Source organism: Cynocephalus volans, chromosome 13, assembly GCF_027409185.1.
Source record: "Cynocephalus volans isolate mCynVol1 chromosome 13, mCynVol1.pri, whole genome shotgun sequence".
NCBI classification, from domain to species: Eukaryota; Metazoa; Chordata; class Mammalia; order Dermoptera; family Cynocephalidae; genus Cynocephalus; species Cynocephalus volans.
Window position 1 is genome coordinate 66,044,860 of NC_084472.1, and position 26,514 is coordinate 66,071,373.

The 26,514-nt window shown below is 34.0% G+C and overlaps 1 pseudogene; it reads left to right on the forward strand.

Annotated features, from left to right (window-relative positions):
* Window positions 1–280: 280 nt before the first annotated feature.
* On the forward strand, window positions 281–2,272 carry LOC134361694 (la-related protein 4-like; annotated as a pseudogene).
* The last annotated feature ends 24,242 nt before the right edge of the window (window positions 2,273–26,514 follow it).

The following is a 26,514-nucleotide window of genomic DNA, read 5'->3' on the forward strand; positions in this document are numbered from 1 at the left end:
CCTGATGACTGGGAATAATTGGGCCGAGTGGAGGAAGACACACTGCTCTTTGTGGAGTATTTATGGGGTTAAGTGGCATGGGGTTTCTCTTTCTGATAGTAAATAGCAAGTAACATCTAAAGGAACTGGTTTAAATCCTAATGCCAAAGTATAGTAAGAAATTCCTCCTGGAAATACTGATGCTCCTCCAGTAACTCAAGGACCTGAAAGTTGGCATGAAACAACAACCACGTCAGGGTCTCATCCTGAGGGTAATAGAGAGCTTTCAGAAGGTACATGTAAGGAATATGAAATAATGTATTCTTTATCTTGTGAAACCATAATAAATACTACCAACATTGAAGAATCAACTGATAGAATGATTTTAGGACCAGAATATCTGAGCTACCAAATATATGATGTTTCCAGTAAACTTTATGGTTTCATTAGAGAAAGCAATTCAGCAATATCTACAGAAGACCTAAAAGAATGTCTGAAGAAACAATCAGAATTCTGTTTCTCACAAGAAAATTTGTCAAAGGATCTTTACTTGATATCTCAAATAGATAGTGATCACTTTGTCCCAATTTGGACAGCTGCCAACATGGAAGGAATAAAAAAGCTGACCACAGACCTTGATCTAATTCATGAAGTGTTGAGATCTTCTCCTCATGGTACAAGTGGATGAGAAGGGGAAGAAAATGAGACCAAGTCATAAGCGTTGTACTGTGATTCTTAGAGAGATTCCTGAAACAACACGAATAGAGGAAGTGAAAGCTTTGTTCAAAAGTGAAAACTGCTGCAAAGTGATAAGCTGTGAGTTTGCACACAATAGTAACTGGTATATCACTTTCCAGTCAGACACAGATACACAGCAGGCTTTTATGTACTTAATAAAAGAAGTTAAAGCATTTCAGGGCAAGCCAATTCATGGCAAAGATAAAAACCATTAATGTATTTTTTGCTAAGAATTATTATTGAGTAATAGATTCTAGTATGTATACTCAGCCCATTCAAATTTAAGCACAGTATGCCTCACCAGCCTTTCTGCAGCCTGTATATAATCCTCACCAACAGTACTTAGTCTATAGTATTAAGCCTCAATCTTGGTCTTCAAATCCTGCACCATACTTGGAAAAGCCCCTGGCTCTCTTTCCAAATGGTAGGTTTGTGAGTGGTTTTAATAGCCAGGATCTTATAAAACAAATGCTGCTATGAGTATGGGTTAACTATTCCAAAAACTTGAGTGAAGCCTCATTTTAGGTCATCTAGTGGTGCAGAACACTCAACAGAGGGCTCTGTGTCATTGGGAGATGGACCACTAAATCTGTTCAGTGGCATAACCACTACAGTAACAGGGCATCAGGAGCAACTTATCTTCCAAAGATTCTCTTTGCAGATGTAACAGAATGGGGACTAAGAAAGAGGCAGGAGAACTCTCTGGAGATGGCAGATGATGAGAAGATGACAGGATCCCAAGACCCCATCCTTCAACAGCTGAAACAAAGGTTCCAACACTGAAGTGTGACTTATTAGCCTAAAATTTTCCTCCTTTACATGGAAGTTCATCAACAATGGCAGGTGAACTCGTTTTGGAGAATAGGATGTCTAATGTTGTTGAAGGTGTCTGTAAAGAAAAGAATAACAAAGAGTTGAGAGTTAGTGACCCACTGCGATGGTGAGCAGGCAGACTGCACTTCTGCCCAGCAACTCGGTATGACTGCCAGTCCTCTATGTACCGCTGACCTTCCTGCATTAAACAGAACACGGCAAGAAAAAGATCTAATAGGTGATTCTACTGTTCAGAACGATGTCCTAAACCAGATGACTATTCCAGCGTCTTTCCCAAGTACTGCAAAACCATCAGAGACAAATACAGCTTCACCATGTAATAGTAACATAAATGTAGCTGTAGCTGTAGCTGTGGCCTTACAGGAACCCTGAAAGTTAAGTTATGATGAACTGTACCAGAAGCCTCCTAAAGAGACGTCTCCGGTTCTCTTTGTGCTGCCACTTTGGGAACTTTGCTCCAATCTAGTGTCTCCCACGAAAAATGAAGAAAATAGAGCTTCTGAGAACTCCGTTCATAACCATATCAGAACCACACCAGAAACCAGAAGCAAGGGCTAGGAAGGATTATTCTGGCTTCCGAGGCAATACCATTCCTAGGGGACGAGATGGAAAAAATCAGGGAACGAAGATGTCAATTTAGCTACAGAGCTATATACTTCAGGGAGTGACTTGACATAATGGCAAAGAGCAATATGTGCCATGCAGATCACAACAGCAATAAAAACTATTCCAATACTTCTCTCTCTTCCCATTAAACGTGAGCTGTGGCTATCTGCTATTTTGAACTGTTTTGGAAGGGAGAGGATAACTAGGAAAAAAACAGGAGAAAGTACATCCTTAAATCATTATGCATTTTGGAGTTGCCGGTAATAGAATCCCAAAATTCATCTCTAAAGTGATTTTAAAATGCTGGAGGGTTCCAATCAGTGTACACACATACACACACACACACACACACACACACACACACACACACACACTCTCTCTCTCTCTCTAAATAAATAAATAAATAAATAAATAAATAAATATATTTTTTTTTCTATTTTTTGTTTTTGATTTTAATTTGCAGAGATTTTCTGCCTGGAATCTATTTTGAGGGTTCAGATTTAGTTTGGAAAAAAAAAAATAAATTAAAAAAATTATATATATATACACATCCTTTTCAGTATAGAGGACAAGGGAGTGAAAGAAAATATTTTTTGAAGAAGCGTTTCTGTAAAATTAGAAATTACTTTAAAAAATCTATTTAAAGTTTGGCTTGGAGAACGACATCTCTGACTATATGGTTTTGTGTTGCAAAGCAGATCAGTGGCTGGGGTGGGTGCCTGTTGTGGGTGTGAGTATACACAAGAGTGATGGAAGCCAAATCTGTTGTCATGTTAGTAAATGATTTGAAAACTGAATGTAATACTTGAGTGGACTTTTTTTTCCTAGTTTGAAATTCAGTCTGTCTTTTAGACCTTACTAGCATTTCATTCAACAAGCTGTTAACCTCTGATTGTACTTGGAGATGTGACTACCAATTAGTTTGATACTCAAGAAAAGAACGGGGGTTATCCAAGAAATTGAAAATTTCATCTTAGACCTGAGTGGATACATCAAATGGACTTCAAAGTTTTAAACTGCCCTGTGACTTTTTCCCTCCTAAAATGGGAATTTTTGTTTTTGTTATTCCATTTGTTACTGTCTGTTCTCCAACTGCCCACTCCCAAAAAGCAAAATAACCAACCATCTGCTGTTTTTATGCTTGCAACTGCATTGACCAGTCTAGCGAAATCATATAACTGTTGTAAATTTCAAAATTGGACATTAAAGCATTTTACTTTTCAGTTCACATGTTTTGAATTTTAGGTTCCAGGCTGGTAGGGCAGACTTGACCCTACAATAATTTATTTGTGTTAGTGTTGAAGATGAAGCATTGTAACTGACTCTTAGAGTGTTAAATAGTGCTGCACAAGTAAAAAAGAAAAATGTTTTAAAAGGCTTATTTGAGGGAAACTTTGTTTACATTATATTTATTATCTTCCTTCCATCCTCTCTTCCCTCCCCGCCCCCACCCGCCACAATGTAGTTTGGAATTCACTGAAACAGAACCAGCAGGTCATGAGATTTTGGAGTTAAGGTGAGAAAGATGGTTGAAGAAAATTAATGCAGAATTTCTCAGTGAATAAGGTTGTAGCTCTCATATATTAAATAGGAAAGTTTATATGCTGGCATCCTGTGTTCAGAGTTATATGTAAAGGGGAGGTTTATTTTGATTTTTAGGGATAGGTTGTAATAGTTAGAACTGTCCCTTGTGTTAATGAATTGCACATGTAAAATTGAAACTGTAAATTGTGAACACAAGAAAGCACCATTGTGACATAGAATAAACATCTTAGTAATATATTAAAATGAATGTAAATGGAGGTTAAAATTACATTACTGTGAAACTCATCTGCCAACTCTAAGTTAAGCTTTGGAGATTTGTATTAGTGGATAACTGTAAAGAGCTTTGAAAACACTGTACATTTCTGTACAAGCCAGAATTGTTATTTCTTTGTAAATTATTAGTTAGGCAATTGCTTTTGATTTGTTGGATTGATAACACGGTATAATATACTTACATAGTTTAAAAGTACTCATTTCTACTCACTATGATTTTTTTTTTGATCATCTATTAGATGACACATATAATGAAACTACTTGTGCTGATATTTGGGGAAAGTTTATGTCCTTTAAAAAATATTAATAATTATTGACTACATTTATGAAAAAGTGCTTATTTTGGTTTACTTGGATAATGCTGCAATTGGTGGAAATCATAAACATTTAAAGTATTAACACCCTGTGAATGCATCGGATTTAAGAGAATAAACATTTTGTAAAAATCACTTGGTAAGGATTATAAACTTAATTATTGCATTTAAAATGAGACATTACCTTTTTTAAACAATGTGTCACAGATGTAGGCTTGTATTATTTGTTTGCTTGTATGTGATTTACTCTTAGTCGGCAAACTTCTAAAAATCTAAAGGTTCTAATTGAAACACAGGAAATGAGTCTTCTTTTGGAAGAAAGCAAGTGTATTTTTGCTTTTCCCCCAATCATTATCGAAAGTAGAAATTTAATTAAAGACGTGACCATTTTTTACTTTTTAAAAAAAATACTGCGTTTTAAATTTAATTGGCCTCATTACATCTAATAGTTTCCATTTGATGGGATGTGTAGGGAAGAATAAGTGTGCGTGTGTGCGTGCAGTACATATATATTTACAGTATGTTTTTAGCATTTATTTTATTACAGTGGATTTAAGGTTTGTCTCCAAATAATGCCCATGAGTTATGTCAAACTGTTGGCTTTTTTCCCTGGCATTACTCTGTAACTGAGAGTGGGCATTCACTGTAGTTCACTATTTATTTGGTTCTTTAGATGGAGGAATTGAAATATCAACTATTTCTCCTTATCCTTATGACTTAACATTTCCTTGGGCTGTTGGAGGCCAAAAATAGATATAAATGATATTGAAAGCAGGCACAGTGATTTTCTACCAGTTTTTGCTGCATAAAGAGAGCAAGATACACACAAGTTCCATCACTTGCTCTTCATAGAGAAGGTACATAGAGATGTTGCAAAACCTGTCTCCATTTTCTATCCTAATAATTAAGGTTTTTATAATATCTAGGGCCTGTCTCTAAACTCTGTAATTTCAGTTTTGCCAAACATAGACAGTGGCATTTAAAATAGTGATCCTTCTAAATTTTTTTCAACTGGATTTTGGAGGAAGCTAAAACATTTCAGTAACATGGGTTTATTGTTATTGTCATCTTATGGGCTCAGTTTGCAAGTGATCAAATGACATGCAGAATTCTGATTTATTTTTGGTTCCTAAAATTAAGGTAGCCTGAGTATTGAGTATTGTTTCACATTTTTTTTTTTTTTTTTATATCCAGGTTTACTTTGCAAAAGGCTTAATGGTGGAGTGCTAGCATCTTCACTAGGGTAAAGGAGAACAAGAAGAAATTTCTGGAACAGAAAATAGTACTTAAAACTTACTGAACACTTTCTAGTTTTATTAGTTATGGCCTTAATAATTAGTCTTTTGGCTTAAATGTCCATTGGTTTTACTTTGAAGCAATTGAACAATGCTAGAATTAAGACTCTGATATTTGTGTTGGCAATATATGTTAACCATATTTTAAAAGTACCAGTTTTGTTTTGTACAGGAAAGATGAAATTCAAAAGAGGACAGTGTATTTCTTTTGAGGTTTTTTCATAAATGCTTAACCATAATACATGATGTTTTTTCTCTATCATATTTTCTTACCATTTGGTGGCCATTAATTTAACTTTAGGCTTTTTGGTATATGCTAATGTAGTTAGTCTGAGCTTCCAGGAAGATACAGAGACATTTCAGTTTCATTAGGTGAATGAGGACATTTTAAGAAGTTGAAAGAGAATTTGTTTTCAAGTTGAGAATAAATTCTCTTTTAAAATTCATCTGATTATTAAATAGCTTAAAGTTTATTTTTAAAAGCTGAGAAATTTTTATGAATCTTTGAGTAGAGAGTTCCTAAAAGTGTAACTCAGATATCAACAGGCTTTGTTTTTATTTTCAATTTTGCAGCACAACATTTAGTTTGTATAAAGAAATATCCATATCAACTTTTTTTTATTTTGTTTTGTTTTTACCTGATTTAAGTGTCCCCTGAGTGACATCTCTTAAATTTTAGGGGGTAGGGGCTAGAACCACTTACCTGGCTTCTATTTTGTCCATTGCTTGCTCATTCCTGTTGTCAAAACGGTTCCCCCAAAATTGGTGTGACATGCTCACGCATAAAATGTTAAAATGAATACATCCTTGTATTTGCATTTGTTTTCAACATTACCAAGGGGCTATGGGAAGTTAAAATAACAAAATTAGAAAAAAAATGTTAAAAAGCAAAACAACAACAACAACAACAACAACAAAAAAAACCCCAAACTAAAATATGATGCGAATATTTCCATGAATTTTTAAAGTGTCCTCATATATAGTTAATATTCAGAACTATTTGGACATTCACTTTAATTGAAAAATTTGGGGAACTCCAATTGTGAGTCATTGATCAGAAACAATTGTCTAGGAAATAATGGGATACAGTAATATAAGACTGGATGTCCTTAGCAAGACCTACAACATTATAAATGCCAAGTAACTTCACCTATTTGTATTTCTGTGACTTTTTGGCATAGATGTTAATGAATGGCACTAAAGATTATTTTTCACCTTGTCCCTAGACTACTGCAAATAATGTTCTAATTGGTGAAATTTTTTGGCTAATTTATGATGGCCAATAGTCTTATCAGAATCCATTAGCAAGGCAAAGGCACATATATAGATTCTGAAATTCACAGAGTGGTGAGATGATGTCCCTATTGTTCATTTAGACATGAAAGCATGGCAATTTAGAAGGATGACAAATGTCTCAACAGATGAGAATTAAATAAGGAAATTCCCAACTGAAGACCTGTGTTTGAGAATTATAGTGTCATTTATTTAAATACTCAGATTTGCCATATCTGAGGAAAAAAAAATATGTAAATTAGAATTTCAGAGAGAAAAATTAAATTGCACAGTAGCAGTCAGCCTGTCAGAAAGTGAGATTTAAAAAATTCCTATTGCATAGATCTGTCCAGAAACAAAATATAAGAAAAAGTTCTCCAGTAAAATCTATAAAAACTGCAGTTAAACTGTAAATCTAATCAGAATCGATTGAATAAAAATTTTAAATTTATATGTGTTTTAAAAGAACCTGTTTTCTATTTTTTTAAGTGCCATACTAGGTTCCAGCTTTTATTTTGAATCAGCTTCCTCAGCACTTTTGCAGAAAAAAAGACATTTGTTAGCATATGAAAATGTAATTCTGGTTATTTTCCACACAAATGCAATTGACAAACAGGTTCCAAATATTAAAATTGGATATTAATGAGTTTTAGATATAGAGCATTATTTTAACATAGTATGAGTTGCTTTATCATTGTATATTATTACTTTTTTCATAATAACTCGAAGTTTATTTCATGGGGATACACAAGTATCGAAAGCACATCTTTTATCTTTCTATATATTTTATAAGGTGTTGGGGATGATAACAGATTTTCTATTTATTAGAATTCAAGACAATCATTAATATAGACTGACTATGTCTGTGCACATTCAACAACAAAATTATTTTTATTTAAACAATTTAATGTAATCTATGTAACATATAAATGCTTTCAAGGGCAAGAAAATAATTCATCAGTGAATTGTTTTTTGGACCTAGTCAATTGGTTCTTGGTTTCAGTGGAATTCGTGGTACATAGGAGGAAAATTTTATATGCCTAAGTGTAAGGGCTGATTTAAGATGGAAACAATGGCATTTTCATAAGAAGAATCCCTGGTGGGTTTACTGTATATGCAATTCACGTTCAGCTTTGAGCAATAAAGAAACAAAGATATACTAGCAGTTGAGAAGAAATTTTTTTTCTGCTTTCACATTATTGAATCATTCACTTTTGATTTTGTTGGCTAAGACACATTTCTTATATTATTGTTAATTTTTAAAAAAATTTTTTACAAAAATTTAATGTAAAACGCAGAGGCAAATTTAACTAAAAGCTAACGAAACTTAAACATAAGGAATACTTTTTTACATAGACCTGATCCAAAACCCTGGAAGGGAACCCAAATAATATCTTCACATGTTCTTCACACTTTAAACTTGAAAAAAAAAATATCAGTTTTAATAGCAATGCATTAAGATTGTTGTCTTTTTTGTGCTTCAGCTGCTACTCTGTAACATGTTTGTTTTGCCTGACATTAGGGCGGTTACTAGCATTTTGAGGAGTGTCTTGAAAAGCTAAGTTCAGATAGGTTTAGTTTGAGTTTAATGGAATATATTTCTATAGTTTTGCAGTAATGTCACTGCTTAATGTCATTATTCCTAGTTGCCCTGGTGTAATTTTGTCTCCTAGTAACACTTCTGACAACTACTACTTGGAAGTGTATGCAGGTAGAGGTGGAGAAACAAGATTTGCAATGTGTGTGGCCAGAAGCTAGTACAGAATATCCTCTTTAATTATGAAGCACACTTATGAAGGAAACTTGAGAGTGGTTGACAAAAATCCAAAAATTTCATATGACATTGCCAACAAAATTTGTAAAGCGGAAGCTACTTTTCCTAAATCATCTATAATAGTCATCCTATAATAAAATAACCAATATATTCTGTGTTGGAGTTGCATGTGAGGGTCTCCATGGCCTAGGCACTGGGCACTTAGTGATTCCTTGTTAAGTTTAGTGACACTGTGTTGGTTCTTTGAAGACATAGGTGAGCTCTTGAGTTCTTGGGAGAAGCACCTGGGTACGCTATTGCTCTTTAGCTGGGGTGGGTGTCCCTGGGCAATCTTGTTGGCACCTCGGCTGTGACCCTGATGGGTCCACTGGGGCATACTGGATCTCCTCAGTTTGAATGGGTGACTCTGGGAGGGGTGTCACTTTCCTCTTTCCTACAGGTAGAGGCTCCTCCTGGATCCTTGTTTCTCCTTGTTGGGAATAGGTTGGTGGTGATTGGAAATTTTCTTTCTTATACTATTTGTGTATCCTGGGTTTCTACACTCTCAGGGGGTTTCACATATGTCTCTTCCCAGATCAACGCAGTCATGTGGGCTGCACACATACCTCCCACCCTTACGTGTGTTTCCACATGTGGCAGTGTAATTCCCCCTGTGGGTTGGGCCACTGGGTCACAGGTCTGTGCTTACTCACCTCTTTCCCCAGGCTGCACTGGTGACCCTTCTTGTATCAGTGCGGGTGCATGGTTGGCTGGGCTGCCTGCATTATGGTCATGGCTGCTGCTGTGGTAGTGAGCCAAGTTTGTGGTGAAAGTGGCTATGGTGGACCATCTGCACAGAAGCAGTGTCTGTGGCAGAGACAGAGGCTGCCTGCAGCAGCTTCTGAGGTCCCTGGTTAGAGTCCTGCCATCTGCCAGCTAGTGGGAGGCCCATATCTGTTCCTGAGGTCTCTAGGCACACTCCTGCTTTCTCTGTAATATTTAAATTTGTGGATCAAGAGGTATACTTGAAAGCAAAGAAGTAAACATTTCAAATGTTGACATCAGAAGTATACTATATTAATATATTAGGGTATATTTGAAAATCTATTTACTGTAACTTCCTGACTTTTTTGGCTTATGGTTGAAATAGGCTTTCATTGCAATAACTGTAGCACTTGACAAATACAGCACTCAGAGGTAATTTCAGTTAATTTAAATTTTGTGTTTGGGAAACCCTAACTACCTATCCCAGCTTTATGTTTAATCTGGAGAAAAACTAAAATTGACCCAGTTTTTTTCTTTTTCCCCAGCTCACCAGTATACCCAGTACCTAATAATTGTTTTATAAGTCATTTCCAGTGTGGTCTTACCAGAAATAAAATACATTTTTTCTAGTTATGTTTTAAAAATAATTTTAATGGCCTCATTATCCTACATACTGTATACAACTTATCAAACCTGTCTTATAAATCAGTGTACTCTTCATCAACACCAGCAAAGTTTGGATAAACATGAGCTTTATGAATCTTAAATGATAATTACCACAATATAATGAATTGCATAAATCATTTATAATGAAGAGAAATAAACAAGTACTCTGAGATGAGCACATTAATAACTTAGGTTTTTCGAAAGCAATGAGTAATTTAATTTATATGGTATGTCCGCAGACAGTAACAACTTGAATATTATTTGTGAAATAATTAGCAGTTAATCTAAAGCGATATGACTTATCTACTAGCAATACTTTAAACTGAAAAATAAAGATTAATTTTATCTCTGGAATTTATTCTGATAATATTCCATGGCTTGATAGTCACTATAAAGAGAAAAATGAAGGTTGATTTAAGTTCATTCTGACAAAGCTAGAATTTATTTTGCATTATGAATTAGCATGCTTTGCAATTCCAAAATTTGTGATATGCTATAATTTTCAGTGATCCACTACTCACCCAAGTGCTAATTAGATTCATATATATATATATATGTATGTATAATATATATTTATTTATAAGGGAAGATGGGGAGATCATAACTTCTATCTTTTTTTTTTTTTTTTTTTTTTTTCATAACTTCTATCTTTAACATTATAATTTGAGTCATGAAAAATACATTATTCATTCCTGAGATTTACTTTCATTGGTTAAAAGGATATTCACCCAGTAACAAAATCTCAAATATAACTAGTTATATAATTATAATTTTTACCCAAGTAACAGGCCTAATCTAAGCTGATATATTTTATATAAGCATTTAGTTTCTCTTGACTTTACCTTACCATCATCTTCTTGTCCATTTGAGTTTGAAAACAGCATTTTTTGCAATCCATTATGCTTCCACATAATTCTTTCATTGAAAGATAAATAATATATTGTAGCAGAACTGTCTCAAATTTGAAATCTACACATTTACTCACCTGTTGGTTCATTCAACAACTATACCACATTCTGTGCTAGGACTGGGGTATTAAAATAACCAAGGTATAACCTTAATCCTAATGAGACAATAGCTGATAATTAAAAAAGGATTATATTAGCAAATAATCACAATGTAATGTAAATGTTATTTATTATATGATTTATACCTATGGCTTGGTATTAAAGAAAGACTTTAATGGCTACTACTGGCTAGGCTACTGAGATTTTATTCTCTGAGGAGTTAACCAATTAAACAAATTGAAAATTATGAAAACCAGAGGTATAAATGGAACCTAGAGCCATTTTATAAGTTGAAGGTGCCATGTCTCATTGCAACAGTTACACATATGGAAAGCCAACAGCAAAACAACAGCAAACTTTTGAAACTTCATGGCCTTCAGAAATAAGTCTCAATTGTATGGTAGTGTTGCTGGAAGGCAATACCTCAGAAAGAACAACTCGTATATAGACATCAATATCAGAAAGTCAACCATGATTGCCAATAAAATAAAATGCTGTTCATGACTTATTTTTGTAAGCCAACCTACTTTTCGAGGTAAACCAGTTAGCTCTAGAGAACTGGGATGGAATAGACACATTTTAATATTTGGAGTTTTGTGAGGATACGTCTTGCTATACCAACGTTCTCCATAAATGCTTCTTTCACAGAATACGTTTCTGGCATCAGATTATTGACTGCATTTTATTCAAGCTAAAAGGCATAAAAGGCATAATATTTATTTTTTTTTATTCTTTTCATATACAATAATGCACCTGTTTGAAAATATAGTTGCCTTTATTGATGAGCAGCATTTTTTTTTAACCTTTCCATGTGAAGAGCTCAAGGGAAACTTCTCTCTGACCACTCTTCCTCAATATTAATGTATATCACTCTAAACTGATAAAAGTAGTATTATTCAGTAAATATATGCAGTAAGAATTGTGGTATGATAAAAGATACATATTTGGTCTTTGTCACTGGTTCCTGGCTCAAAGCTCTTAAAACCCTTGGAAAATCCTTAGTGATAGGGGTGTCTTTTGTTATTTGTAATAAGCTTCTTTGGACCGAATCTGCATTTATGCTAATGAAATGACTCTTGGTGCATTCCCAGGCAGCTTTAGGATGGGGGATGGTGGCCAGAGGAACCAAGCGTTTGATTAGAGGGTTAGAACATTCAACACCACCCCTCCACCACTTCAATTACACCTTTCAGTGAGGAGGGATGGGTTGGAGATTGAGTTTAATCACCAATGGCCAGAGCTTTAATTAATCATGCCCACACAATGAAGCTTCAATAAAAACTCTAAAGCAGTGAGATTAAGGAAGCTCCTGAGTTGGTGGCTACATCTACGTGCTAGGAGGGCAGTGTGCCCCAACTCCATGAAGACAGAGTTACCCTACCAGACCTCACCCTATGTACCTCTTCATCTGCTTATTCTTTGTAATATTTATAATAAATAATAAATAAATAATAAACTGTAATAGTAAGGATAGCGTTTTCTACAGTTCTGTGAATTATTATAGCAAATTATCAAATCTGATGGGAGGTCATGGGAACCCTAGAATTTTTACCCAGCAGATGTGCAAAGCCTGGGGATCCCTTTGTGGCTGGTGTCTGAGGTGGGAGCAGTCTTGTGTGACTGAGCCCCAACCTATGTTTGCACTAACTCTAGGTAGTTCACATCAGAATTGACATGAACTGTATACACTCAAATAGTGTCAGAAAATTGGAAGATTATTTGGAAAACTATAGAGGAATGTACAAGAGAGCAGGGATTAAGTAACAGACCGATAGGTAGGATGACTTGATTTAGAGCAATAAAGACGCTTAATAAGGGCAGCACTTATTTGGAAAAATAATTATATTAACAGAATCAGAAATATTGATTTCATGTGGTTCACTGGGCTCAATTTGGAAGGGTATGTGAGAAAAAATGAAACAAAGATGACAGTTTTATCCCTACATGTGGTAGAGAAGAAAAGCAAACCATTTAGTGTGCAGTTCAAGGTTTGCAAAATTCAGCAGCGTCTACATTAAAGAGCAGGATGGAACTGAAACATCAGTGGAAGCAGATCTGGGGACTCACTGCTGCTGGAAAACAGATGGTAGAGAGGGATTTTTCTTGCAATTGAAGTCCTAGGAAATTCAAAATAGAGAAAAGCAAAGTTTTAGGGGAGAAGGAGCACAAAACTCTAGGCATGGAGGCTTTTGAGGACACAGATTTTGGAAGTCTCAACAACAGCTGTCAATCAGAAATATTTAAATGATATTTCAAGCTGAGGCAAACCTGCAGACAAGCAACAATTCCAACTGAGGGAAGGAATTCACCAACCCTTAGAATTCCTGGACCAGAAGGACAGCAAGTCATTATGCTGAAATGTGATCTAAGCCTTAGGTTTCTGGTGAGGTTGAAGAGTTGCCGAGCTAGTTAAAACACTGAGGATAAAGGGTGATTCAAGGATAAAACTTAAGGTTCTGGTATTAATGGTCAGTAGATACTATGTTGGAACAAGTCTTTATCCAATTCAACATTATGGCACAAGAAATAGGGAAGTAAAGGGAGACATAACTACAAGAGATTTTAAATATGCAGATTGGTCGCCAAGAAAAAGAAGGAATCGTGAAAGAGCAGTCACTATGAAAAATTCCCAAGTTTTTAAGAAGACTGGACTGTATAAGATGCCATTTTGAGAGTGAAAATGTTTGTTTTGATAAATGCCCATAATATTGTAGTCAATATAATACAAGTCTCTTAGAGATTTCTATCTACATACTTCTCTAGAAAAAATACACAGAAAAATAACAAACACATAAAAACAACAATTAAATTTCAGTTAAAGTCTAAATAAAATAGAAAAAAGGAATCTGAACTCCAAACAAATGTTAAGATACATCTTCCCAGGAGTAATTAGGCAAAGAAAAATAAAGGAAAGTATTTTTTAGAAGGAAATTTCTTCAAGAGACTACAGGTAATTTAAGTTACCTCCATTGGTAAGGTATTCCCTTAACTATGACATTTGGTATTTTCATATGATTTGTTCTCAGATGAATTGGTAGAAGTGGCGAGATAGGACTCCAGAGAATCCTCTTATCTAATAGTCTACATATATCACACCTTTTACTTAGAATAGATTAACTATAGCATTCAGGGTAGCATGAGAAGGACATAACAAAGGGGAAGGGAAAGAAGTTGACAGGAAGGGAGAAAGACAATGTTTGAAATTTTCTAATCAGCCATCTGGACCTCCACTCCAAAATCTTTGATTGAACCTGCACCCATTTTTGATTTTGTGATTATTTGTGCAATTAAGCAAAAGTGGGAATACATTGCTCAATTACTCATGTTGAATAATGTTAATATTTGAAAAGCAAGAGGGCACTGGGTGTTTCAGCAAATCTTTGAAAACTGGTATCTTGCGTCATTTTTATGTGTGCATTGTAACCAAAAGATGAGTAAGATAAACTGCACTAAGTTATTGACAAATCAGTTGAAATAAGCCTGCCCAAGTTCCACTATGAATTCTCTTATTTTGATTTTTCACTCTATAGGCAAGTTTTTTCTAAGCATAAGAAATGACTTCAGTAATAATGATAATATTATGTATATGCATATTTAATAATATTTATAAATGCAATCCTGCATGAAAAATATTTTTCTTACAAAAGCCTATTTATATATAATTCAATATAACCAAAACTGTGTAAAAATTTCCCTTTACCAGATGAGAAGTTGAGACAGCATGGAAATTTGGATAATTAATGGAAATTCATACTAAAGACTCTATACAAGTCGCCTGACTTTCAGTCCCAATTTCTTCCACTGAATAGTTAATTTGACCTATATAAATTGAATGTATACCAGGCAACCTTCTTTATATACTTTGGACATAGTATACAAGATGCATCGTTTACTTCCTACTTTAACTTTATTGCTCAAACTGAAGCCTCCTGTCTGTTTTTCACATATATATCTGGCTAGCAGCTGCCAGCACTCAGCACCCAGCAACCAGCAACCAGGGTGAGGCATCTGTGAAAACCAACAGAAAATGCAAACATGAAGTTGTTTTATCCACACCTCCCATTCTGTAGGTCATTTCTTATTTTCTCTGTAATATTTTGAAACATACTTGACATTTTTTGACATTTAAATAGTAAGATTTTATTTTATTATAGCTCCTTTCTTTCACATAGTATCATATTTCTATTCCAGTCTAGGAATAGAATAGATGAAATAGACTTAAATTGAAGAGGGAAATTGCAGATGAAGGGAACACACCTCCACCACCATCACCGCCACACACACAAAATAAGACCCTTTCATTTGTAGGCTCACTATAAAATTAAAATAAAGTGAATGTTCTTTTCTGAATTGGTTATGCAGTAGAAGTTTTATAAGAGGTGATGTTTTATTTTTTGAGTTTCAGGATTCTAGGAATTTTTATTCAAATAGTTTTCATAGTAAAATAACATGTAGTCTTAGGTTAACAGGGTTAGCATTTAGCTTATGAGACAGTCTTAAAGAATTCCTTAAACAATACAATTTCAAGTTAGCCTAGCAATGCACAAAAATGCAATTCTTATTAGGATGTTGAGAGAAGCAAAGAATCATGTTATTTTATGTTCAGCTTTCTACTATACTAAATTATTCTACTAACTGGTAGTCTTTTCCCTGGAAGGTTTTTGAAAATATTATATTAGAAGAAGTATCGTTTTGGTTTCTTTCCTCATGCATGCCTAGCAAAAGAAAAAGTCTGTCTACATTCAATGGAGATGAGCATATGGTCTCCTGTCAGTTTCAGATCGATTCTCCTTGAATTGCTCACAAAAAAAAAAAAAAACAATTAGCAAAAAACATCAACTCTATTCATGAGTTTTTTTTTTAACCTCTTTAAAATACATAGTGTAAGTTCTTGTGGGATTCATTCAATCAAATTTTACACACATTTTTATTTACATATTCAAGATTAAAAAGAATTTTTCAGCAGAAAATAAGTCAGGAGAAAGCACTTTCTACACCTGAATAAATTGATTCATTAATTCAAACATTTATTAACTCCTATTATGTGCCAAAAACGATGAACATGATTGATACATTCCTTGTTCTCCTGAATACAGTAATTGACACAAACTAACACAATGAACTTCCAAAGTGCATTAATTCAACAATGAAATCTCATGAATTTAGCCTCTAAAATTTAAAGAATAAAATGTTGATTAAGTGACCTGTAAGTTTGTTAAGGTTAATTTTTAAATATGTAAACCTATTGGACAGTAAGTTTTAAAAATACAAACTGGCACGCATATTTTACAATTTTGTCCAAGTACACGTGTTAATTTTTTTTCTAAGTCATTTCATGCATTCCTTTAGACTGTTTTTATTGGTTATGAATATTCATGAGATACAGAGCTGATTGTCACCCCTCATATCCAAGATGTGAAGGCCAGATGTGTACTGGCAGCATGCCCATTACCACAAATTGTGTTTGTACCCCATGTCCCCCACCCAATTATTGCCAACCTCCCTCTCCCTCCCTTTTCCCACCCCCACTCTACTTTGTATCCAAGGTATGTTCTCTCTCTCTGTAAGTCCAATGCACCACTGTGGTCTTTCTTTCCTTACTTCTTTCTGTCTTACTTAGCTCCCAGTTATGAGAGAGTACATATGACATTTATCCCTTTGTGCTTTGCTTATTTCACTCAACATAAGTTTCTCCAGGCTCATCCATGTTGTTGCAAATGGGAGAATTTCATTCTTTTTTATGGCAGAGTAGTATTCAATGGTGTATATATACCACAGTTTCCTTACCCAATCATCCATTGGTGGACTTTAGTTTGGTTCCATGTCTTGGCTATTGTAAACAGAGCTGCGATGAACATGGGAGTGCAGGTATCCCTTGACATGAGGATTTCCATTACTGGAGGTACTAGCCAGAGCAATCAGACAAGAGAAAGAAATAAAGGGAATACAGATTGGAAAAGAAGAAGTCAAACTATCTCTATTTGCAGATGACATGATACTATATAAAGAAAAACCTAAAGACTCTATCAAAAACCTCCTTGAGCTGTTTAATAACTTCAGAAACATTGCAGGATACAAAATAAATGCCCCCAGTCAGTTGCATTCATATACTCAAATAATGAACTAACGGAAAGAGAAATAAAGAAAGTAAGCCCATTTACAATTGTCACGAAAAAAAGAAAATACCTAGAAATCAATTTAACCAAGGAGGTGAAAGATCTCTACAATGAGAACTACAAACCACTTCTGAAAGAAATCAAGGAAGACACAAAAAGATGGAAAGATATTCCATGCTCTTGGATTGGAAGAATCAACATTGTGAAAATGTCTCTACTACCCAAAGCAATGTACAGATTCAATGCAATCCCCATCAAAATACCAATGACATTCTTCACAGAAATGGGAAAAAAAGTCTTAACTTTCATATGGAATAACAAAAGACCCCAAATAGCCAAAACAATCATGAGCCAAAAAAAAAAAAAAAAAAAGGGCTTTTGGTTTTTAAAAATTGCTTATAAAGATTATTCTTACCAAGAGAAAATATAAAAATTATTATGTTTTTTCTTCTAATATTTTTATTATTTCATTTTTTAATAATATTTAAAAATATTGAACCATATGCAATTTATTTAATATCTTTATGATGGTCAATTTTATGTGTCAACTTGACTGGGCAATGAGGTGCCCAGATATTTGGTCAGACATTATTCTGGGGGTTTCTAGGAAGGTCTCTCTCTCTCTCTCTTTTTATATATAGAGATCTCTCTCTCTCTCTCTCTCTCTCTCTCTCTCTCTCTGTCTCTCTGTCTCTGTCTCTCTCTCTCTCTCTCTCTCTCTCTCTCTCTCTATATATATATATATATATATATCTATCTCTATCTCTGTCTCTCTGTTGTTTCTCTGGAGAACTCTGACTAATATGAGGGGACTCCAAAAGATTCTTAGAAAAATAAAATTAAAAGGTAAGAATAAAAAATATAAATTTATTTTTCAACATAAGCTCCATCAATTTCATGATACTTTTATAAGCAATTATACCAAATACTTAGTACATCCCTAGAAAACTGAGGGTCCTTGAAATTTGACCATGTCATTGCAGTCTTTTTTTTATTATTAATTGAAGAAAAATGGGTGCCCTGTAGAGATTTTTTTTTTAAGATCAGGAAGCAAAAAGATGTCAGATGGAGCCAAATCAGGATTATAAGGTGGGTGCCTAATGATTTCCCATCAAAACTCTCACAAAATTGCTGTTGTTTAATGAGAAGAATGAGCAGGAGCATTGTCGTGGTGGAGAAGGACTTTGGTAAACATTTCCTGTGCTTTTTCTGGTAAAACTTTGCCTAACTTTCTCCAAATGCTGTCATAATAAGCAGATGTTATCATTCTTTGGCCCTCCAGAAAGTCAACAAGCAAAATGCCTTGAGCATCCCAAAAATCTGTTACTGTAACCCTTGCTTTTGAGCAGTCCACTTTTGCTCTGACTGCACCACTTCCACCTCTTGGTAGCCATGGCTTTGATTGTGCTTTTTTTTCATGATTGTACTAGTAAAACCATGTTTCATCTCTTGTTACATTTCTTGGAAGAAATGCTTCAGAATCATTATCCTACTTGTTTAAAATTTCCATTGATAGCTCTGCTCTTGTCTTCAGCTGATCTGAGTGCAACAGTTTTGGCACCCATTGAACAGAAATTTTGCTCAACTCTAATTTTTCAGTCAGAATTGTCTAAGCTGAACTAAGTGGCAGATCTATGGTGTTGACTATTGTTCTCTGTTGTTAATCTGTTTAATTAAGCATGAAAAAATTACCTTTTTCTCACAAATTGATGTGGATTGTCTGCCTCCATGTGCTTATCTTCAACATCATCTCATCCCTTCTTAAAATGAATTAACCATTTGTAAACTGCTGATTTCTTTGGGGACATTGTCCCCATAAACTTTTTGTGAGGCATCAATGTTTTCACAATTCTTTCACCCAAGATGCACCTTAAATTTGATGTTTGTTCTGGTTGCAATTTTAGCAGAATCATGTTGCTCTGATAAGGGCTCTTTTCAACTGATATTTTATCCTTCTTAGTGCCTCAACTTAGATCCTGTTCAGATAGGTTATAACAATTTATTACAAGTTTATTTTGGTGCAAAAATTTTTCAAATCCATGCTTAGTTTTTCATAATACAGATTTTCCATGAACTATTTGAAGATCCCAGCCTGAGGCCCGTGCCAGATGTAGCTGTCCCAGAATCGTAAGCCAAATAAACCTCTGTTCTTTATAAAACACCCGGTCTCAGGTGTCCTGTTATAGCACACAAAATCGACTAATACAGCATTCTAAAATAAATTATTTATTATGTTAATTTAAGAATAATGGAATTATTCTCATATTAATTTATATTTTCTGAATCCCAATTAGATTTTCAAAATCTATTCAGAAATAATCAGAACTTGTTAATATTTGTAAGACTATTTTAAGTTTTTCTGGAAGGGCAGATCTAATTATAATAAAGAATAATCGGGAAAAAATACAATCATGAAACAGATCTTAAGTTACCAGATATTAAACTATATGAAATTATAGTAAATTAAAATTCTGGCAGTGAAACCATATTTGACAGATATAGAAATGAAATTTGGAAGCAAAAGTAAAATCACACAAGCTGTTTTATATCATTACACTGCAAGTAAATGATAATCAAATAAAGATAATTTAAAAATAATATTGACTAAAATATGAAAAAATAATGATTTCTCTATCTCAGATTTATATCAAAATAAATTACAGATAGCCAAATCATTTCATTATAAAATATAAGTCCACATGCAGTACAAAAAGATATAGCATGTTACATGATCATGATACTAGGTAATTTTTTTATGATTTAAAGCATCATATAAACAATAAGAAAAATATAAATAAATAAGTAGATAATTAAAAATTCTTTCAGCTGACGAATTAATCATTATATTTAAATAATTTAAAAATATGCATAGGTTAATAGCAATCAATTCAACAAGAATGTCTAAAAATATTAGAAATATTTCTTTTTAAAGAAATGGCAATTAAAACAGTTAAATACAAATTAATTTCTTTTCTTCTGGTCATATTTCCAAAGGGTAAGAACAATGATAACATTCAGCAATGATAAGGGTGCTGAACATATCATGCTAATACCCAATACTAGCCCAGTCCTGGAACTATGTATATTTACCTATTAAAAATAAAGAAAACAAAGTTAAATTCTAAGGTTGGCATAACAAAGAAAATTTCAACAAAAACAATGATAGGGAGAGGTTGGTGGATCATGCAAATATGACTCTGTCCCTGTTAATGGAGTCTCTCCCTGATCAATCTTTCCAAATTTATTTAAGGTGATACCAGTAGGAGTCTGCTCTCACACAATAATATATGACCTTTTTTTTTTTTTTTTAGCCTTTTGCACTTGGTAAATCGAGGCAAAGCCATTCAGCCATATTAAACAATTAGGGAACAAAAGGAAAAGTTTAATCCAAAGCGTATCCCACATCTAACATATTTCACATTAATTTGTCATGGCCCAATTGGTGCCTTACTTACACTCAGATACCCCCAATCATTATTAGTATGTATCATAGTTCTAGTATTTGTTAGTTTTCCCAACCTTTATTTCCACCTGTATATTTTCTCAGCTGATATCACAATTCAAGATAATACTAGTTTTTTATGAAAGCTTATTTAATGGATTAGGAAATATTCATTGATAACTATGAGTGAGTGCTATTTTTGCATTTTGAAGAATAAAAATATAAAAAAGATACTTTCCTTGTTTGCCAGTATATTACAATATAGTTAATATATAAGGCAGATGCATGTATCATATATAATTAATGCTACGAGGAGTGTTCATACAAATTTATATGGTAGCATAGATGCTGGAGAGCTCGTTTTGACATTCAATCATGAGTAACACTTAATTTGCTTATGATCACTCTTGTTAAAGGCAATTAAATACAATTATACATTAATTTAATAAGCATAGAGTATGAAAAACCATAAAGTTATAGAAGATCAACCAACAACGGCTTGAGAAAAAGAAAACATTGACCGTGTTTGACAAATCAGAGGTAATCCGAATTTTTTGGATTTAATATAGCACAATGAATGAAAATAGTAATTATTGTTAGGGATGTTTAAGCTGATAGTGTCCTTGAAATCCATGATCATTAATTTTTCCTTTACTTTTAGTATTATGGGAGATGTTGGTGGAGGTAAAATGCATATTTAGTGCTGTGTTGTCTGTAATAGTAAATTGAATTTGGTAGAATGGGTTAGATAGCAGTGTTACTCACGACAAGCGGCATACATAATAAAAGACTCTGAAGAAGAAAAATGGAATTTTTGATCCCAATTATTAAAGACAAGCCAAAAAAAGAGATGTAGACTAGAGCTAAGCCAAAGCAGATAATTGCCATCAAAATGACAAACTAAGAGATTGCACTAAAATATGATGGGTATTTCATAGCCTGTGAATGATATAGGAACTCATTGAAAGCCGAGTTACACTTCTGATTACTGTAAGGTGAATTTGTGGAAGATATGGCTGGCATCCCTTCTTGGTCCCTTTGCATCTCATGCGCACATCCCTAGATACTGTGATTATTTTTGACTGATAACAAATCAGGCCATTGACTGATAGACAAGGGGGATTAGAGCCTCGCTCTTAACTCTTGTTTCAAGTTGGAACAAACTCCGAGGTGCAATTTATTTGCAGACCTTTTCTGTGGAATCAGATAGCAGCTTTCCTCCAGCTGAGACCATATGCTTTAGCTTTCCTTCCTGTGCACTATCCTCTTTGCCTCACTCCACTTATTCTGAGAGAACTGCCCCCGCCCCCCAAAATCACCTAAGAAGACTCTTCATCTCAGGATTTGATTTCCATGACTCCACTGATTTCTGAATTTCTCAAGCCATGCCTGAAATCATTTGAGCAATATGTTAATGACAGTATACATATTTTTTTCTAATTGCTTTCCTTTGCAGAATGATTGCACCAGCATGGCAACATGAAAATACTGCAACGAAAAACTCAAGGAGATTCTTAAAATCAGCCATAGGAATAATGAGAGGTGTTCTATAAATGGACAATGGCCAGACCCACATAAAAATAGAACTCTGACCAACTACCTCTGTGGCCACCAGCCCAGGAAGTCAAATCACACCTTCTGCAGCCGTCACTGACAACTGTTAGATCTTGGTCAATGACTGCCAGATTCCCTAATTTTTATCCCAGCTTCCAAAATTAGGACCAACCAGAGAAAGGCACTATGCTCGTCAAGTCCATCACATAGGATGCACCGCTTCTAGTTATCCCCTTCCAGCTTCTCCATGCCAGCAAACTCCAATCAGAGCTAACCTACAGCCCTCCCTTTTTTTGACTATAAAGCTTTTTCTCCCCCTGCGTGCCTTTGAGCCTTTACCTATTCTCATTTGGTGGTCTTGTTTATCTTCCACAATGGCGACGGAAGCAAGGATGTCCATGAAATGGGTAATGTTAAAGTCAACAAGGAGGATTTAGTTATTCTTTATGCAACAGTTTTTTTGGGGGGAAAGGATGAAATAATTGCAATATCATGAGTAATTGAAAGATCTTACCACTTCTTTTGAGTATTTTAAAGATAAAAGTGTTCTATGTGGTAATACTGGTTAACCCAGAATTCTATTTAGTCCCAAATATAACTCTTTGAATGTGTAGTTGATGTTTCCCCTAATTCAAATACTCTAATATTTGTTTTTCAATGTATTCATTATAGACATTATAAGATTTGATCTTTTCTCTTCTAATTTTCCCCAACCTGAATGATTTTAGTGCAAACTGATAAGACTCCAATCCCGCTCCACCATCACTGTGTTATATTCTTCTTCTATGGAGTTCTGATACATATAAAGCATATTGGGTGCCAACTCACACTGGCTTTATTTAAAAATAGGAAAATATTTTATACAGACTTATTGTATTGGACAAGAAATGAAATTTTAGGATTTCTGTTTTTACCTATCTGAAAAAAAAATGTATGAAAATAAATTCTTAAGGAAACTGAAAAGTGCTTAATTTAAGAAGAAAATAATTTTTGCCTTTCAGAAGAAATTACTGATGATAATAAAAGGCAGCTGGTATCCCATGTGGATATGGCCTTGTTTGGGCACAGTTATGTTACCAGAGCTCTCTAAGGCTATATGAGAATGACCCATTTACTGAATAGATGCTCAGAGTTTCTAGCTGTGATTCTAATCAAGTTTGTTGTTGACTCCTGGGTTTGCATCTTCTTGACCATGGGGAGGGACCCCATGGAGGTGCCGTTTGCTTTCTTGAGCTTGTCTTCAGACATAATTGCTCCTTGTGATTTTTTCCTCTTTAATCAGGCACATGACTTATACTCTAATACACATATAAAATCTCTGTGGTCCAACTCTTAGCCCATTTGGGTGCTTTTGTGACAATCTGATAAGAATCCAAAATCATTGGGAAACTTTTTAGAAAATATTTCTTCACAATTGGGTCTCCTTTTAGGCATACATAAAGGTTATGAAACACTAAATGTAATGATTGAACTATTATGAATTTAAAGACAATTTATAACTTATAAAATTGCTTATTCTTCCTGAGTGTTTGCATTCAAAGACTACCACAACATGCAAACTCATTCTTCAGCAGAAATAGCAATTTGGTTTTTGAAAATGATTTGCCTGCTTTAAAGAGTATAAATAAATATATTTTATTTTTAAGGAAATTTTATTCCAAACTTTTCTTAATATTTTGATGGGCTTGCGAATGAGATTTCACAGGGTTAAACCTTTACTAAAGTATAGTTTTTTCAGAAATTTATGTGTACTGCTTTTGAAATAGGCAAAATGTTTCTTTGAGTTTAATATATGTGGCAACCAAGGAAAATGTGTACTGCGTTCACTGTTTTCAACTCCCTGTAGTACTTGGGAAGTTTTACCAGGGATTATGAAAAGTATTTAAGTTCCTGGATGATTTTCCTGTCATTTAGAAAAACGTTAAAATTACAGTTATTCAAATGTTATTTTAAAACTCATTCATTTAAATAGTTCTTCGTACCACAAATAAATTGTTCTGTGCAATGAAGCAACAACTTCAAACGCAATTCATATTTACTCTATTGACTCAGAATCGAGTTGATACACTATATTTTCTTGGCAAAGTGTTCACTTGAAATACTCCAATAAATGTGCTCCATTTTCATTTCCAAAAAGATTTAGAGATGTATTCACTGAATAATAAACATGTGTGCATCTATTATAAAACCACAAATCACTTAGTAAACTTCATCTGAAATAAATATATAATCTATTTGGATAAAATCTCTGAAATTAAATCTAGATCTCTGGCTCTGTGTACCCAAACTAAATAATTATTTTGTGATAAATTTTTCATTTTTAAAATAGCTGAAATTACATAGACAGAGAATTTATATCTTAACTGGCAATACCTAAAACAGGACAGAGTTTAAACCATTTTTCTCAGAAATTAGACTGCTATATATTTTACCCCAGTAAAATATATACATATAAAATATATACATATACCCCAGTAAAATATATACATACACACATATATATAGTTTAGTGAAAAGTTATATAGAACTTAAACTTTGAAATTCACTCCTTAATTACTGTATTATTTGACTCATCCTGATTCCAGTAAAAATTTTAAGGAAAACATCCAACTTTGGCAATTCCCCAACCCATATATCTATTCTTCACTGCCTCTTTAATAGTTTAAGATTTTATCTCCTTTACAGGTAATCAAGTCACCTCTAAGTCATATTCCTAGGACACTACACCCAAAGAAACTTTCTTCTAAGTTTTAATGGTAAACATTTTTATTACCCCCAAAATGTGTATCATTGCACGCTGAGAAGTGAGTTAAAGTCTGTTTATCTCCTCCTTATTCTTCTAACCGGGTTATTTTGTATACAAATATGAGAGTTACATTGTTATTTTTTTAAATATATTTTTGTAAAATCAGAACATATGGCACATATTAAGGACATTGCCTTCTCATTTAACATTATCATGGGCATCTTTCTTGGGTAATTCATATGGATGTATATATATGATAACTATAGTATATTTCCTGGTATGGGTTATCATAATTTGTTCAATATTTATCCATTCAAGTGTTTTCCAGAGTTGGACTATTGTAATTGACATTGTAGCACATATTCTTAAAATAAATACTTATATATTGTGTATCTTCAAGTCTTATTAAACATAGATATATATGTTTCATTGAACAGGCAAAACTCAAAGGTAATCTTAAAATCAATTTTATTTTTGTTTCCAAAGCTCTCTTTAAACTTTGCCTAGGAGATACTTACTGTCCAGTTACTGGATAAAAATTCTAGTAGCCTCTTAAATAACAGAAAGGCCGAAGTTAATTGAAATTAGAAACCATATCATTTCAGTAACTAAAATTGTCCCCATTATAATCAACTATAACTTTAATTATTTTCAGGGTAAATTAGCTTTCACGTTTGTTCTCCCTTGCTGTAATAAAATTGCAGTTTCTGATCCTCTTGTGTAAGGTTGCCAGATTAAATACAGGATATCCAGTTAAATTTTAATTTAAGATAAACAACTTTTTTTTAACATAACAATGTTCCATGCAATATATAGGGCACACTTATAATAAAAATATTTATTATCTGTAGTTTGCATTTAAATGGTCATCCTGTACTTTTATTTGCAGATTATTTATCTGATGTTTCTATTTTGGGAATGAGTACAACAAACGGGTAAAAAAGAAGGAAAGTCAATTATTTATTTGACTGATATTCTCACAATTAGATATCATGATGCTATGCACTGAATTGTGTCTCCCCAAAATTCCTATGTTGAAACCTTATCCCCGAACGTGACTGAATTTGGACATAGGACTTTGAGACAGTAAATGAGGTTAAATGAGAGTGGGGTACTAATCCGATAGTATTTGCGGCCTCTCTCTCTCTCTCTCTCTCTCTCTCTCTCTCTCTCTCTCAGTCTCTCTCCGTCTCTCTCCTCTCTCTCTTCTCTGCCTTTGGCACTGAGGAGAGACCATAGGATTTAGTGAATAGGCAGCCTGAGAAGGTGTCTTAAAGCAAGGAAGAAAGTACTCACCACGAATGAATTGGCAGCACTTTGATCTTGGATCTCCAGCTTCCAGAACTGTGAGAAAATAAATTTTGTTAAACCACCCAGTCTGTGGTATTCTGTTATGACAGCCCGAGCAAAGACACCTGCATTCTGGTTATAGCTGGTGTTTAAATCTACTCTTTCCGGATTATCCTGTCTGCAGTACACTTACAAGGCTCTACCCCCACTTCACCTCTTCTCCCTAGTCCTTGTGGAGAGCATTTCCTGCAAAATGACTCAGAGCCGACATTCCTCTTGGAATTCCTGTTCCATCTGGTTCCCAGGATTCCCAGGATTT